The sequence below is a fragment of the Ictidomys tridecemlineatus genome, chromosome 9, assembly GCF_052094955.1.
Source record: "Ictidomys tridecemlineatus isolate mIctTri1 chromosome 9, mIctTri1.hap1, whole genome shotgun sequence".
In the NCBI taxonomy this organism is placed as follows: Eukaryota; Metazoa; Chordata; class Mammalia; order Rodentia; family Sciuridae; genus Ictidomys; species Ictidomys tridecemlineatus.
In genome coordinates this window covers 12,741,691-12,759,457 of record NC_135485.1, presented here as the reverse complement: position 1 = coordinate 12,759,457, position 17,767 = coordinate 12,741,691, and the positions used below count along the sequence as shown (strand labels likewise).

General features: G+C 40.6%; 1 pseudogene; it reads left to right on the top strand.

Moving 5' to 3' along the window:
* The first annotated feature begins 15,593 nt into the window (after positions 1 to 15,593).
* LOC101971966 (histone deacetylase 1 pseudogene) lies at positions 15,594 to 17,436 on the top strand (annotated as a pseudogene).
* Positions 17,437 to 17,767: the final 331 nt, after the last annotated feature.

Below are 17,767 nucleotides of genomic sequence, written 5' to 3'. Positions count from 1 at the left end.
ATACCACCATAATCTTCCAAGTCGGCAGTGACTCCAAGGCCTGTGCCTAGTGTCCATTTGAAACAGAATTTCTCATCAGATTCCTTCTGCCCGGTGTGATTCCTGGTGACTCTGATTCAGCTATCTGGGTCTTGCCTTCACAGGGACACCATGTCTCATTGTGCTATCACAACCTCAGGCCCTCCTCCACACCTGCCAGAGGTAGGGAGCCAGCCATGCCTCCAGGCCACCATCTGTCCAGAAAAACAACAGGCAAGAATGCACAGGAATACACAGCAGCATGCCCCCTGCCTTTTGGTGGCCAAGCCGGATACTCCTGGACGTGTTGGCTCCACTGTGCAGCATTGATAGTCACCAGCTCTAGGAAGCACAGGAGCTAATTTTCTTCACCTGCAATTAAACTCACACACCAACTTCAGACTTGAGGAATTTGATCTCTCTCAGCCAAGGTAGCAGTAACATTTGCTCTCCCTGGTAATGGACTTAAAACATGCTTAACTGGCTCAAGTGGATCAGTCGGTTCAGGGTTTATTCCTAGGTTTTTGTTGGAGTTGTTGTTTATTTGTCTTAAGGAGTTCAGTTGTCTTTTTAAAAGACTTTAAAATAATAAGAAATGTCTTTTCTATTTACCCACATGTTTGCCACTTCTGGTACCCTTCATCTTTGTCTAAATCCACACGGCAATTTGTTTTCCTATTTCTTCTGCCTGAGGGATTTCTTTAACATCTCTTGTAGCGCAGGTATGCTGCTGACAAGTTTTCTCAGATGTTGATTATCAGAAAAAGTCATTATTCTGCCTTCCTTTTCTAAACAGAACATTACTGGTTAGAAAATTCAAGCATACATTTTTTTTTCCTTTCAGCACTGGTGACAAGAATCTTCTGTGATACTTGTCTTTGTCCCTCTACAGCAATGTGGTATTTTTGTCCCTGTCTCCATGGAAGATTCTTCTCTTTCTCAGTGATTTCCTATAGTTTAATTTTGATGTAGTTTTGTGAGGCTGACAATATGTTTTCTTCTACTTAATATTTTTTAGCTGCTTGGATCTATAGAGTTTGTAGTTTTCATCAAATTTCGTAAATGTTCAGCCATTATTTCTTCAGATAGTTTTCTGACTTCCTTTTCTTCTGAGAGTATGATTAAATGTATGAACTTACCTGAAATCTTCCACAGCTCATCGAGGCTTCCTCCCCCAATCTCCACCCCGTTATTTTTCTTTTTATTATACTTCAATGTATATAGTTTCTTTTGCTGTTTTCAAATTCATTGCTATTTCCTTCTGTAATATCTAATCTAATCCTGGATTATTTTATCCTATCTAGTGGATATTTTACTGCGTCATCTTCCAAAATTACATTTGTGCCCCTTTTCTATCTTTCATTTTTTCTCCTCACTATATTCAAGCTTTTTAAAATGTTATATCCTCGAGCATACTTAGAATAATTTTAATAAGTTTTAAAAATCTTGTCTACTCATTCCATTGTCTCTCATTTAAGGTGTATATTTCTATCTAATGATCTATTTTTTCCCATCGTGGATCATATATGTCTATATCTTCACATGACTAAAAGTTACTGATTGGATTTCAGACATAGTATTCTTAACCTTGTTGGGTGCTAGATTTTGTTACTTTCCCTGAAGACGGTTGAATTTTATTTTGGCCCCTGTATTTTTTCCCTATTGCTGCTATAATGAATCACCAACAACTTTGTAACTTAAACAACAAAGTTTGCTCTCCTGCGGCTCTGAAGGACAGAGTACAGAATGAGTCTTGTGGAAATAAAGTCTTATCAGTGAGTCTGTTCTTCCTGGGGAATCCAGAAAAGAGGCCATTTCTTGCCACTCTAAGTCTCTGGTGGCCGCTGGAAGTCCTGGGCTGTGGCCATATCACTCCAATCTCTGCTTCTACTGTAGCCTTCTCCTCCTGACCTCTGAGTTTTGCCAGGGCAGGTTCAGAACAACCTCTATTCTTGGGCTTAACCCCATTATTAAGGTATGACCCTTGTGAGGACTTTGACAAATGCCCTGTAATAATAAGCCATGGCATGTGGGAATGACAACTATTCCTCTTGAACTTCAGAACTTTTCAGCTCACTGCTTTCCTACAGGCACCTACAATTTGTACTTAGAGGACCCATCTGTAAATCTAAGACTCTCTCTCCCACTCTTTCTCCTCCCTCCCTGCAGGTACTTTCTCTCAAGCATGCTTCCCCTCAAATTTTAGCTGCCTCCATATCTCTGAACTTAACTCTGTCTATTTCACTCCGTAAGGCCACTGATCCTGCTTCAGTTACCCATTTCAAGGCAAATACCGAGACAGTCATAGGGCTCTCCAGGTCTGTTTTCCTTAATTATCACAGTCCTGCAAAGGCCTCTTGTTCATTGCCTGGAAATAATTAGTTTCTGTACTTTTTCTGCTTATAGTTACTTAGGACAAGAGACAAATTCCACTAGCAGTCAACCCTTCCTGGGGAGAAACAGAAAGCTCTAGAAGTTGTGTTTAAAACAGTCAACAAGAATATATCAAGAACTATGTAATGTTTTGAACAACCAACAATAAAAAAAAGAAAAGAAAAGAAAAGCTTATCAAGTAAAGTAAGAGTTTAAACAGCACCTTCAAAGAATTGCGGCAGCCCACATCCACAGGAACAAAGGTGACAGGTGATTGTTTGTATGATTAGGTAAATCCCTTTAGCCCAGGATTACTTCAACTTAATACCTTGAAATGTAATACATTCCCTTTTGTCCATTATATAAAATGCTATAAAGAGCTGTTAATATTATTTTCTTTTGAGCTTTTTTATTTTAATAAATATCATCTGCATAGAGAAAAATGCCTGTCATATGTTCAGCTTAATGCACTGACCACAAATGGAATGCGTGTGTGTCACCAGTGCCAAGTGAAGAAACAGTACATGATCTTTATCCTACATGCTCCTACTCCTGGTCCTCTCCCACTTTTCCATCTCCTCCCACAATGGTCATGAAGCTGTTGTCTATCTTTTGCATTTTATAAATTAATCCATGGTTATAAATTCTTTAAATCTTACGAAAGTCGCTTATATTGTTGTGTATAGTTGCTCATTGTGAGTAATTTCCACTGTGAAAATTCAACATTCATTACTGGTGGATATTTAGGAAGTCTCCAATTGAGGGTTATTACAAATGGTGCTGCTATGAACATTCTTGCCAATGTCTTTTGGCACACACACACACACTTGGACATTTATCTAAAAGTGGAACTGCAGGTCTTAGCTTATGCACATGCAGGAGGTACTGCCAATCAATTTTTAAAGGTTCTTATAATGTGGGTCACTTCTCAATCCCAGCAGTCTGTTTCAAACAACCCAGGAGCACCTGGAGGCTTGTGTCCCCCAGGATATAATAGTTTAGCATCAACAAATAAAATCAAATTTCCATTTTCACAGTTTCTATTTAAGTATCATTTCTTCTAGGTCATTACAGTCAATGATGAAACATAGTAATTATTTAATAAGTTAAAATAAAGCAAATAAATTTAAAATCTAAAACATGGGAATTTAGGATTGTTATATTGTTGCTTTGTAGCACTAGGATACTTTTAATCCAAAATAATTTTCTGCAAAATTCATGTATAAAACCTGTAAAAGCCAGGAAACTCCAGAGGAAACATTTTGGAAGCACAAGGTTCCAAAAAATGTACTTTGAAAACAATGCTTTAGTCTGTTTCAGATGAAGAAAGTCAGGAGAGACAATCACTTGCCCCTCCTTATCATACAAGATCCTAATTTGGACTTGGTATTGAGATACTCAAGTTTCTATGCAATTCAGAGCAAGTGGAAGTACATTTTTGGAGGTCCATAAATACTCAGTAATACTCTATTGGTTACTTTCATTCACAGTTGCTTTTATGTAGAACATATAAATATATATAAACATATGTAAATGTAAATATATGTAAACATATAATTTATGTAGAACAATATATTGTCCTTCTAGGAAAATAAACCCACTCCGCCTGATAGAAAGGGGAATCCCAAAAGCCACAACAGTCAGATGCTAATTGAGAGCACATCGTGGATATTTGAAAACTGAATGTGGACAAAATTTACAACCCCCTAAGATGTCTTGGAAAACAAGAGCATCTCAATATTCATTGCTGCTGTGAGAATCTACTTCCTCAGACTTGACCCAAATAACTTTCTCAAAGTATTGGGAAAAATATGATTTGAACTTTGTACAACAAAGAATAGACTTTAGATCTGATTTGTGAAGACATACAAATCTTTCACATCAAATAGCTCTTTCAAAATTTTGCAAAGACTTGAATAAAACCAAATTCATATTTTCCCTAAAGAACATATGGACTTTCAAAAAGGCAAGGGAAGAGGTGGCTGGCAAAATATGTTTTCAGTTTTAACACATTTTTTTAAACAAAATAAAACAAAAATTATGGCTGGATTGCCTGGGCCCATAAAAATTACCACATTTCCCATCTACTACAACTACTAGAGTTTTACTGATTATTTTGTATAAAATTGACACTCTTTGTGTTAATAGTACTTGCACGGTTGCAGGAAATGGGCAGGTGTAAAAAGGCAAAGCAAACACCAGCACTTCACCAACCCATGGAATCAACAGCTCCTTGTAAATCATCTGAAATAAGGACTATTTCCAGGAACCGACAAAGGTAATTGTGGATTAAACACCAAGCTGTTGGTTCCAATCCTTTTATGGGGAATTTGAATTTAACATAAAAGATGAAGACAGAGATAAAGAATTAGACAGAGAGAAAGAAGAGGAGGAAAGAAGGAATTCTAGAACTATTTTATAAAATTAATCCATAACTGACTGGAAAATCAGAGTTGTGTTATTGAACTCACAGCTCCTCCCAAGGTGTACTGACAATTTGTACATGGGAATTTGCATGAGGAGATTTAGCAAAACCCAAGTGCACAAATCATTCAGTTAACCAGAATTTTTCAAGCATTGTGTTCGTCCGTTTTTGCATCTCTGTGACCAAAATACCTGACAAAAACAACTTAGAGGAGGAAACATTTATTTGGGGGTCATGGTTTCAGAGATTCTGTCCATGGTGGGCCAAATCCATTGCTCGAGGCCTGAGGTGAGGTGGAAGATCGTGGTGGGAGGGCATGGTGTAAGAAAGCTTCTTAGCTCAGCAAACAGAATGAATGAGGAGCCAGGGTGGGAGGAACAAGAGGTAATCTCCAAGGAGATGCCCCTAGTAATCCATCTCCTCCAGCCACGCCCCACCTGCATGTAGTTGCCACACCCTACAGTAGTCCTTTCAACTTCTTTATCCATCAAATGGGTTAATCCACATCTGAACAGTTCTGCATCAACACAAGAACTTTTGGGGGACCCCTCAGACCCAAATTATAGCAAGCACATATGTATCAGTTTTTTAAAGTAATTCTTCCTGTCATAGTCTGAGCATGCAGTTAGCTAATATCTACAATATTTATGAGAAATGAATTAGATTATTAGGTTAGGACTCCTTCCCCAAGTATCTAACAGGGGGTCATGGACATATCAGAAATTGGAGGCAACCAAGTCAATTGTGGGCAAAGGAGGAGCATGTGCTTCCAACTTGACAAGAATGAGGGGACTCAGATCAGGAATGCCTTGTGATGAAAGGACCCCATAATATTTGTGATCCATCCCCCTACTCTACCTTCCCATCACTTATTCTAGGTGAACCCCTCCAATAGTCTCCACCTGGATTGTCAATGAGTACAACCACTGTGGGAATAGAATGGATGTTCCTCAAAGGAACCAGTATGTGACCCAGCTAAACCACTCCTTGGTATTTATTTTGAAGAATTAACGTCAGAATGTAATTGCAATATATGCATACCAATGTTTATAGCAGCACAATTCACAATAACCAAACAATGAAAACAGCCTAAATGTTTGTCAATGGATGAATGAATAAAGAAAATGTGGTATATATACCCAGTGGAGTTTTATTCAGTCATAAAGAAAAAATGAAATTGTGTCATTTGCAAGAAAATAGATGGAGGTTGAGAACATTATTTTAAGCAAAATAAGTAAAACTCTGAGAGTGAAGGGTTATATGTTTTCTCTCAGATATGGGTTGTATGTCATCTCTCAAATATAGAGAGAAAAAAGGAAAATAAATGTGTTAGGCAGGGGAACCTCATGAAAACGGACAGGAGATGGGTATAGGAAAGGGACGGGGGAGGCAAGAAGAAAGGGAAAAGAAAAATTCTAGGAAATGATATTGGTCAAATTATATCAAAAATGTGCATAAATGAAAAGGTAACAACAAATCCCTCCATTACACATATTTATAATGTATGAATAAAAATCATGGGAAAAAACGAAATGATAATTCTTTTCTGGGGGGGGCTACCAAGGATTGAACTCAGGTCACTCAACCACTGAGCCACATCCCCAGCCCTACTTTGTATTTTATTTAGAGACAGGTCTCACTGAGTTGCTTAGCACCTCGCTTTTGCTGAGGCTGGCTTTGAACTTGTGATCCTTCTGCCTCCACCACCTGAGCCTCTGGGGTTACAGGCGTGCACCACCATGCCCAGCTGAAATGATGATCTTAACACAAACTAAATTCTGTCATTGTTGAGGGCCACAGCCGAGTCGGGATGACGCATGGCATTTTTGCCAGAAGTAGTGGATGAGAGGTGACGCCAGCGAGCCATTAAGATGATGACTTTTGAGTTCTCACGGAGTTCCCCGAGTTCCGGTTGAGTTCTCGCGGGGATTCCTGAAGAGTTCTCATTGGTTGGGGATGTGCCAGAGGAGGGATTTCCAGTTGGTGGTTCCTGGAGGAGCCTCATGGCGTTTGGGAGGGTTCCCAGGGAGCATGTGTGGAGTGTGCTGGTGGAGTTCAGAAAGAAAGTTTGTTCCTGCTTCAGTGGCTCGTGATTTGTGCCCAGCCAGACTGTGGCATGTCATACAGAACCCCTGGATATGCTGTGCTTTTCTGTTTCCCTGACTCTAGCAAGAGACATTCTTTACCTCACATCCTTCTTCCCAGACCTGCTGTTTCTAGATTGAAGACATCAAGTCCTCCAATGCTAATCACTCCCTCCTAATAGTAACAAAGAAAGCTCGCCAATGTTTATTATCAAGCCCTTCTATAGGACATTTTATTTAACTTAAAACAATACCACTATGAAGTGATGATGGTTAGGATTTTCGTGTTAGAGAAAGGAAAGTGTGGCTTGTGTTGAAGAAGGGAAATGGAGAAAGGAGGAGAAGGAAAACTAGATTCTCAACGAGAAAGAGCTGGTGACCCCCTCCCTGGTCTGAATTAGTTCCTCTCTCCTGAGTTCACTGTCAGTTATTCCACCACAGTAACCTTAGTCCTCAGAGGGTTTTCCACCCTCAAGTATCTCAATCAAAGGTAAATACATCACGTTTGTTGATCAGAGCTCTTAGACAAAGAAAACAGAATCCACTCCAGTTAGCCTAAGCTTAAAGGAATTTAGTAAAAGACACTATGTGGCTCAGAGGATCTCTGTGAGACTTCAATTACCCGACTTACACTCCACTATCCAGGATGGATAGAGCTGGGTGGAAAATAGCCAGAAAAGTGATTCTCGAACACCACAAGACCCTGCTAGAAACCACCATTGCCCACACTTCATGGGGAGCACTCATGGCGGGTGTCATGGTGGTGCTGGGAATAGCACCACAGCTGCCGTACATGTCTTCCCGCCATGATTGCTACAAATGTTCGGCTCTCTGTGGCCTATTTCCCCTTCCAGACACTTATCTTCATTTCTACATCTGTGGGTGTTTTCATTGGAAGATCCTAGGTCATGTGCCAGTACCCCTAACTTCAGAATAGTTAGAAGAGTTTTCTTTTTGGCATTCCAAGCTCTACAGTAAAGGAAAGCAATCTCCAAGTGGCTTGGAAAACGTGTTGAAGCAACACGAAGATAATTATTTGAGGTCACCAAGTAAAAGGAGATGAATACTGAGGAGATCCAGAATGGGGGCTTGACTGGCTTCTAAGGCAGGCAGAGGTGGGTAAAAGAAGGGTCCCCAAAAGAGAAGAGAGCAGTTCAAGATGGTGCTGTTTAAGTTTGAGGATTCCAACATTACCCAGTATATACATGTATCAAAACATCACATGATGCTCATAAATGTATATAATTTTCAAGTCTTCATAGAGCCATTAAATAGCTGTTTTTGTATAAAATGGAGATAATAGAAATGTTAGCCTCCTGGTGATAACCTGGGAAAGAAAAGGACGAGCCCATCTGGAGGAAGGCTGGAGTGACAGCAGCTATTTCCAGGCAGCAGCGTATCTATTCTGTTTAATTTATATTCGTGTTTATATTGGAGTTGCCCAGCTTGTCTCTCCACAAATTATTTCAAGCTATTCAGAGACAAGCTGAGGCAAAACAGGAAAATGGAATAGCACAAACAGAGATGTAAAGTGGGAGAAGAAGAAAAAAGCTGTAGACTAGATAGAAAATGCTTTGGGAAACAAAAATCTACCCAACTATTTATAATATTCTTGACACTGTTGGCATGAATAACAGTTAAAACTTACAATGTGCAAGAAAATTATCATTCTAAAATTTCACCTTACTTTAGATGATTTTAGAGAAACATGAAATACTATAAAACTTAGGGGATTAAAACAAGTTTATGGCAAATTGATATTTCAACACAATGGTCATTTGAAGAGTTGTGCTTGTCCAGTTGTCGTGAGGAAATTGATATTGAGTGAGTTGACCTAGGACCCTTAGAGAAAGCATCTCCTGGCAGGACCAGCCAGTACATAATTATACCCTTCCAGTCTCTACCTGTCATATAACTGTCATCTCCACTTCACAAAGTCTCTGAAAGTTTTGTGTTCATTTATTAATCTGGGGATATATTATCTGTCTCATCTCACAAGAAAGTAAGTTCCATAAAAATCATGGAAAGTTTTGATCCTACCTCTGTATTCCCATTGCTTGGAACAATCCCAGCACATAATTGGTGCTTAATAAAGTTTGTTCCCTGATGGTGGTAAGTAGTAATACCTTCCTTCTAGAATTGTTAGGAAGATTAATTGGATCACTATGCTTAAACCAATCAGAAGAGCACTTAGCAAATAAGACCATAACCAATGCAAGTTATTATCACTTATTTTGAAAAAAGTACTCATATTCTTTGTGTATAACCTTAGCAACAAATGTTTCTTCTAAAAGACTTTTGCTTGAGTGACCTGGATTCTAAATCTGGATTTTAGTTGGAGGACCAGTGTTGGTCTCCCAGCACCTGCATCTGCATGTGGTCCACAGGCTGGTCTCTGCAACATTAATGTTTAATGCAAAGCAATAATATACATTTACATCTGCTGCAGATTAATAATTTAGATGTGATATTTAATAGGAACCAGAATCCAAATCCTTAGTGAGTCTTCAAAAGTATTGCCATCTGGTTCCCAAGTCCTGGGAACTGTTTGGTGGTGAGAAAGGAGAAATGGGAAGTATTCTGGGCCAAGGGCTTCCTCTGCTGCTTCAGCCCCTCCCATCAACAGAAGTGACCTTGGGAAACAAGAAATTAATAAAGGGTAAGGCTTCAGAAACCGATGTAACTGTCACCCTAGATAACTTTTGCAAGTTATAATTCAAGATTGCTGGTGTGTTTGCCCACAGAATGTTGCCATCCTAGAGTACGTGGCAGTGGCCACAGAAATGGGGGCCCAGAGAAAATATGGTCAAAGACATACAGACAATTTTTGTAAGAGCCAGCACTAGAACTTAGGATACTTCTTGACAACACGATTTGTAGTTTTCTTCCTTCTCCTTGGAAAGGTGTGTCTCGATTTTAGCGACAAAATTCATGACAAGTTCTGTTTTGGTTTTGGTTTTTCTTAGAAGCGCTCACTCCTTGCAATCTCAGAGAATGTACTATTCATGGATAAGCCACCAGTCCATTCCTTCTACTTTCTTCTTCTCTCTTTTGTGCTTTTTGACTGTTTATCTGGGTAAACAGTGACTTCCACTGGTTTTTACAGCAGAGTAAGGAATTTAATCTTAAAATCAGAATTTTTTATTTTTTATTTTGTTTTTAGTTTACATGTAATTGTATAGGGGGTACAATGTGTTGTTTTGATACTCATATACACCATGTAATGAAATCAATGCATTTAGCATATCCAGCAAGATATATACTCATCATTTCTTGATGGTGAGAACATTCAAAATCCTTCCTCTACTCTGAAATATTCAATGCCATATTGTCACCAGAGTCACCCTTCTGTGCAACAGAACACCAGGAACTACTCCTCTTATCTAATTTTGCACCCATTCTTTGGATTTTTTTTGTTTGTTCCATCATATCATTATTTCCCAGGCAGGTCTAGGGAACAATAGAGAAACCTCAATTCACCCAATGCTGGGATCATCCAAAAAGGTTTACTAAATGTCTATGGTCTTCAACCAATTTCTTTATTGGTAGGAACTTAAGAGCTTAATGAAAAATAAGGTTGAAATTGTTTCCTAAGAAGGGAACGTTTACGTTCTATTTAATCTGTTCACAAATGTGAATACGGAATATGGTAGTGAAAGTGTTACTTGATCCAAAGTTGGCAGAGCTGAGATTAAATTCCTTACTCTGCTGTAAAAACCAGTGGAAGTCACTTGAAGTTTCAAGGAGTGACCTGTTTCCAGTCAGCAGCAGTCAGGGATCAGATAAACAGAGATGGAAAGCAAAGAAACAGGTAAAGAGATCATAGCAACAGGCAGGACAGGAGGTAATAATTGATCCTAATGTTCTTCCCACTAGCAAGAATCCTCCCAAACTAGCAACAATCACCATGTCAATCAGTTCACCTGGAGAGGGCTAAAATAAGCATTGTACATACATAGGAGAGAAAAAGGAAGAAGTGGAAGAGAGAAGGGAGAGAGGAGAAAGAAGGGGGGAGGATTAGCAGGAGAAGGAGAAAGAGCAGGGAGGAAAGGAGGAAAAATGGAGAGAGGGAGAAGATTCTTTGCATGTGTGCATGTGTGTCCCATAAACACCAGGGGCACAGAAAGACCTGGTTTCTTTTGAATCCTAAACAAATCACATCTGTGTAACATATAAAACAATTTGCAAAATATGATGGTTATTCAAGTTTAAATAAGCTGTTAAAGATTTTGTTTTAATATCTTTAGTCATATTTTTAGTCAATACACTCTGTATATAATAATGGCTATATTCAAATGTATCCAAGATGATGGTAGGTATGTTGAATTCAGTGAGCATTTCAGTATTTCAAATAGGAGCAAATCCTCTCTCTGTCACATTTATGCAGATTTCTTATATAATATGTAAGAGTAATATTATTACAAATTCAAACTGCACGAGAACTTTATGGACCTTTATGTATAAGTTTGTGTATATAACAAACGCATATTCATGTACTTTTAATCAAGCAATATATAAGAATTTGTCAAAGCAGCTGTTCCTTATGATGTATTTTGTGAGACAAATGGATTGTGATTTATATGAGTGCGGGAGCCTGGACTACAGCCAGATATATGCATCTCCTATCCCCTGGACATTTCTTTGATTTTTCCCCATCTTTGCTCGTGTATTTTCTCTGCCTGAAATGTCCTTCAAGTTCCTTTTAAACTTTTCTAGAAAGCTTTGCATGACTTATGAGGTGAATATTCAAGTACTGCCTCTGTCTTTCCTGAGCCTGGCAGCTTCAAGAGCTGGGGAGATTAGCAGCAACATCTGAATTTGCAGAGGTCCAGGAGGAAAGAGAGGGGAGCTACCAGGGGAACTTTCTCTAAGGTAGATGAGAGGCTGAGCACCAACTCTGATGTAACCCTTTGAGCCTGAGCTTTCTGGAGAAAGCTTGACCTTGAGAGATCCAAGGATCCTAGGCAGAAAGACTGGGCATACCCACCTGAGTTCATCTTGGAACCAACTTACACTTCTCTTCTCTTTGTTATGTGGGAGACACAGGAGATCTAGGTCACTGGTGCAATGGGTCCTGCCTGCCATCGAAGCTGGGTGAGTGAGATTTGCTTCTCCTACACATAAAGCATCAAGGAAGAAAGAAGTATCTTCCAATTTATAGATAGTGGCCCTAGAACTACCAGCTGGATCTAAGACCGCTGTGGCTCCCAGGACTATAAAGCTGCAGCCATTTGGCATATCTCAGCAGCTGGCCTCAGACCCAAAAGAGTAGGCAAGGGCAACATGCACTACCCCCAAATGCAGAGAGAAGATAGGAAGAGTACAGGAAGCAGGAGCAGACATCAGCCAATCAGAGCACTGGGAAGAACAACGTATCTTAAGGGGGAATTTGAAGATACGGGAGTCCAGTCTCCCAAAACTACAGATCAGTAGTTTTAGAAGTAAGTAAAGGACTCATGCAAAATATGTGTTTGTGGAAAGTTTTAGAAGGACTTGTACAAAAAGGAAAATATTGTGCTATTGTGATAGGTTTAGAATGATTTTTTTTCCTTTAATCAAATTGTTATTTTAAAAAATACATGAAGAAAATGGCTTCTTTATTAGTTTACTAGGTTACAAAACACCACAGACAGTGACTTAGACAAGAAATATGCATTCCTCACAGTTCAGAGGCTGCAAGTCCAAGACCAAGGTGCCTGCAGGTTTGGCTTCCCCTGGGCTCTCTCTCCTTAGCTTGTAGAGGAACACCCTCTTTCCATGTCCCCCATGGGCCTGCGCAGGCACGTCCCTGGCAGCTCAGCCATATTGAATTAGGGCTTCACATGTATGACCTCATTTACCCTTTTGCCCTCCCTACAGCTCCTCCCTCCAAATAGGATCACATTAGGCATTGAGATTCCAATGTATGATTTGAGGGAACACAGTTTAGTTCACAACAGTTTCTAGAAGTGAAAAGCATTTCTAAATGATTGAGCTGTATGATATAAAGTACCAGATTTCTATGGCAGCCCCACAGAGGAAAAGCACATGGACAGAGAGGTAAGGAACGACGGGGTCCCAGTCTTATCTCTACTCTCCACTCTGTGGCCTCTAGCAACTAGCTTTCCTCATCACGGGGAGACCTTTGCACAGGAAGATTACTCATGTTTTAAAATTACAGTTATTTGAAAAGAAACTAGTTGCCAAAAAATACCAAGAAACAATTATAAAGATTGAAGTTATTAGAGCAGCGTGGTTTGCTGCACACCTTGAGAAACAAAGTACAACCCGTTCCTTTATTCTAAATTATAGCTAACCTGTTAAATATGAGGTTCCACTCGCCAGGGAGGCACGAAAGTCAACTGCAATCATAGTTCACATTTCACCTCCTTCTTCCCTCTCCCATGGCTCAACAAAAATCCTAAGTATCTGAATGACACCTGGGAAGTGTGGACAGGGCCTCTGCTCTGAAATCCATCTTGGATGTGGTGCACATACTCAGGGTCATTCTCCTATGAGGTTAGAAGGGGGACAGGTCTATTCTGTCAGTGTCACCCCAGGCTTCCAAGCATGGCACCCAGTCTGCAGCTCGCACAACCTTCCGTGAAATTACCCAATGGGGCCATCAGACGGAGCTTCATGGAAGTGGGATATGGGCCCCACTCATTAAGAAACCTGCCACCTCTTAAAATCCCCAAGACTGAGGAGGCCTAGGTTCTTCCTCTGAACTCAAATGACATCCAGCTCCTAGTCTTTAGACCTTCTTCTGCCTTTCCTCAAATAGTGAAATTCTCTCTCTTAATGAAAATAAAGTCCCATGAATCACCCTTGGGTGGAGGAGAGAGGTACAAGAGAAAACTATTATTGATTTTTTTCATGAGTCTGCTTTTGATAGTGAAGTTTTTGTGTCAACTTGTCTGTGCCATGAAATCTCAGATATTTGGCTGAATGTTATTCTGGACATTTTCAGGAAGATGTTCTTAGGTTGATATTAACCCTGAAATCTGTGAACTTTGAGCAAAACATTACCCTCTATCATGTGAATGGACCTCATCTAATCAGTTGGAGGACTAAATAGAACAAAAGACTGACCTCACCTGAGAAAGAAAGAATTCTGTTAGTAGAGGCCTGCAAACTTGAAGTGCAACATATCCTCTTCCCTGCATCTCCACCCTGCAGATTTTGAACCTGTACAACATGAACCAGATCCTTAAAGAGTCTCAGTCTCTCTCTCTCTCTCCCTCTCTCCCTCCCTCCACAAATGCACACATAAAGGACATTGATAATGTTTCTCTGAAGAACACTACCTAATTCACTATTATAATCAGAAAAGCAAGATACAAATAAACCACATATTAAGATATGCAAGTATCTTGTGGAAGTTTTATAAAATAAAAGAATTAGCACCATAACATTTAGGAGAGATCAAAGAAGGTGCTTATGAAGATAAGCATTTTGGCTTCTGTGGAGACTTTTGAGATTCTCTCTGGGCCTGCTCAGGTGTTCTGGTAATTCTCATGACTGCTGCCACAAATATTTGTTCATCCCTGTCTATATGTATAAACTCCTTAGAGACCCCTGGCTTTAATGATGTTTACATTCTAGATGAAGAAATACAAATCTTCCTGAATCCAAATAAAATAATAAAAGATGGTGTTTAAGAAATGTCTTCTGAGTGGTACCAACAATTTGTACTTTTTGTCTCTGCTGGTACAGGATGCAGAATAGCATGTGAGTGGACAGTGTGTAAGGGTGAAGGCAGACTCTACTAGGTGCTGGAGCCTAACTGATAAAGTGGAATCCCATAGGCATTGGTTTATGATCCTAAGACAGTGATTGGTCAGTTGGATGATTAGGTGAGTGGATAGAAGATGACAGGAGCCAGGCCTCCTCCAATGTTAGAGATAGAGGTTCAAATAACCAAGAGGAGAGTCTGGAAAATCCAGGTACTCATGGATTAGAGGTGGAGATACCAGCAGGGCTTATGTGTAGCTTAATATCAACATGGTGGGTTGATATATATATATATTCATATATATTCATATATATATATATATATGAATGTATCCTTATTTGTCAGCCATCAGGTCCTGGAAGCATCAATAACTCAGTAGCAATGAACAAATCCAGAACCCAGATCTTGGGATCTAAACTCATTCTCCAGCATTTTTCCTTAGAGAAATACCTGATTTTAGGATTGGAGTAAGAAATATATAAAATGTGCATGGCACATCCAGTAGTACCAGAAAGAATGTAAGTACTTAAAAATTAATTAACTATAATTAATAATGAGGATATGTCAAAGGAGCCAACTGAAAGAGTCCCAATGGCCAAAGCTGAAACAATTTAAACAACAAAATTAAGTAGTGTTGAATAAAACCTGCCATGGTCCCCTCCGAAACTCATGTTGAAATTTAGTAGCCACTGTAACAGTAGCAAGGGTGGGGCCCCTAAGAGATGGTCAGGCTATTAGGCCCCAGTCTCATGGGTGGGATGCTGACTTTTATAGTACAAAAGATCCAATATCACCATTCTCTCTCTCTTCCTTAATCCCTCTCCCACTTCCTCCCTCTTTCTTCCCCCTCTCTCCCTTTCCTCCCTTCCTCCATGTGATCATAAAAAATATTTTTTAAAATTACTTAACTTTTGTTTTAATCAGCTTTGTATCACTGTGACCAAAAGGCCTAACAAGAAGTAGACAGAGGTCGGACGGGTGGGACAGGAGGCAGCAAGATGGCACAGACTCAGGGCACCAGGAGGAAAGTCTGTTACTACTACGACGGGGATGTTGGAAATTACTATTATGGACAAGGCCACCCAATGAAGCATCACCGAATCCACATGATGCACAATTTGCTGCTTAACTATGGTCTCTATGGAAAAATGGAGATTGATCGCCCTCACAAAGCCAGTGCTGGCTGAGGAGATGACCAAGTAACACAGTGATGACGACATCAAATTCTTGAGCTCCATTCGTCCAGATAACATGTCTGAGTCCAGCAAGCAGAGGCAGAGATTCAGTGTTGGTGAGGACTGTCCAGTATTCAACGGCCTGTTTGAGTTCTGTCAGTTGTCTACTGGTGGCTCTGTCGCTCAAGTGCCGTGAAACTAAATAAGCAGCAGAGGGACATTGCTGTGAATTGGGCTGGGGGCCTGCACCATGCAAAGAAGCCCGAGGCATCAGGCTTCTGTTACATCGATGATATCGTCTTGGCCATCCTGGAACTGCTGAAGTATCACCCGAGGGTGCTATAATTGACATTGATGTTCACCATGGCCATGGTGGGGAAGAGCCCTTCTATACCACAGGAGGAGTCGAGACTGTGTCCTTTCATAAATATGGAGAGTACTTCCCAGGAACTGGAGACCTACAGGAACTGGCAAAGGCAAGTATCGTGCTGTTAACTAATGAGGCCATTTTCAAGCTGGTCATGTCCAAAGTATTGGAGATGTTCCAGCCTAGTGTGGTGGTCTTACAATGTGGCTCAGATTCCCTGTCTGGGCATCAGGTCGGTTGCTTCAATCTGACCACCAAAGGGCATGCCAAGTGGGTAGAATTTGTGAAGAGCTTCAACCTGCCTATGCTGTTGCTGGGAGGAGGTGGTCACACCATTCGTAATGTGGCCCGGTGCTGGACATACGAAACGGCTGTGGCTCTGGACACAGATTCCCCAATGAGCTTCCATACAATGACTACTTCGAGTACTTTGGACCTGATTTCAAGCTTCACATCAGTCCTTCCAATATGACTGATCAGAACATGAAGGAGGACCTGGAGAAGATAAAACAGCGGCTCTTTGAGAACCTGAGAATGCTGCCCCGTGCACCTGAAATCCAGGCCATTCCCGAGGATGCCATTCCAGAGGAGAGTGGTGATGAGGATGAAGAAGACCCTGACAAGCGTATCTCCATCTGTTCCTCTGACAACTGAACTGCCTGTGAGGAAGAATTCTCTGACTCAGATGAGGAAGGAGAGGGGGGCCACAAAAACTCTTCCGGCTTCAAAAAAGCCAAGGGAGTCAAAACAGAGAAAGACCCAGAGGAGAAGGAAGAAGTCACAGAAGAGGAGAGAACCAAGGAGGAGAAGCCAGAAGCCAAAGGGGTCAAACAGGAGGTCAAGTCGGCCTGAGCAGACTTCTCCAGCTTTGGCTTCTGGCCAAGTTCCCCACCTCTCTCCTCCATCCCTCAGATTTTTATATTTTCTATTTCTCTGTGTATTTATATAAAATATATTAAATATAAATGTCTCAAGGGACTAGATAGGAACCAGGGCCCTGATCCCAAGGCAGCTGTGTTGAGGAAACTTCCAGCACTTGCCTTGTTCCCCATCCCTCTTTAAGTCTTTTGAACCATCTACAGTGCAGATCTGGGTGGAAGGGATGTAACCATAAGGAAAATCCTAAAATGACAAGGGTCTGTTTAGTAGCTTTGGAAAGGTGCCCTTACCAAGTGTTCTAGAAGGGATGGGTGGGTCTTCAGGGACCCCCTGTACTTTTCAGACTCCGAACATCAGCCATTGGTTGTTTTCTTACCTTCCCACCGGCCTCAAGAGAGCCAAGAAACTCCCACTGCCCTGTCTTCCTCCCAGTTCCACAGGTGAAGATCCGTAGTCCAGCTTCCTTTCTAAGATACTATTTTCATTTTTGTGAGACTTTGTAATAAAATGGTACATTTCTATACGCCCCCCCCCCCCCCGAAAAAAAAAAGAAGTAGATAGAGAGGGAAAAGTTTACTTTGGCTCATGGTTTCAGAGGTTCAGTCCTCCATTGACCAACTTCATACCGCTGGGCCCAAGGTGAGGCAATGGTAGGCAGCTCAGGACATGCAACAGGAAGCACAGAGAAATCTCTACCCATCAGAGACAACATATAAGCCTCAAAGGCACACC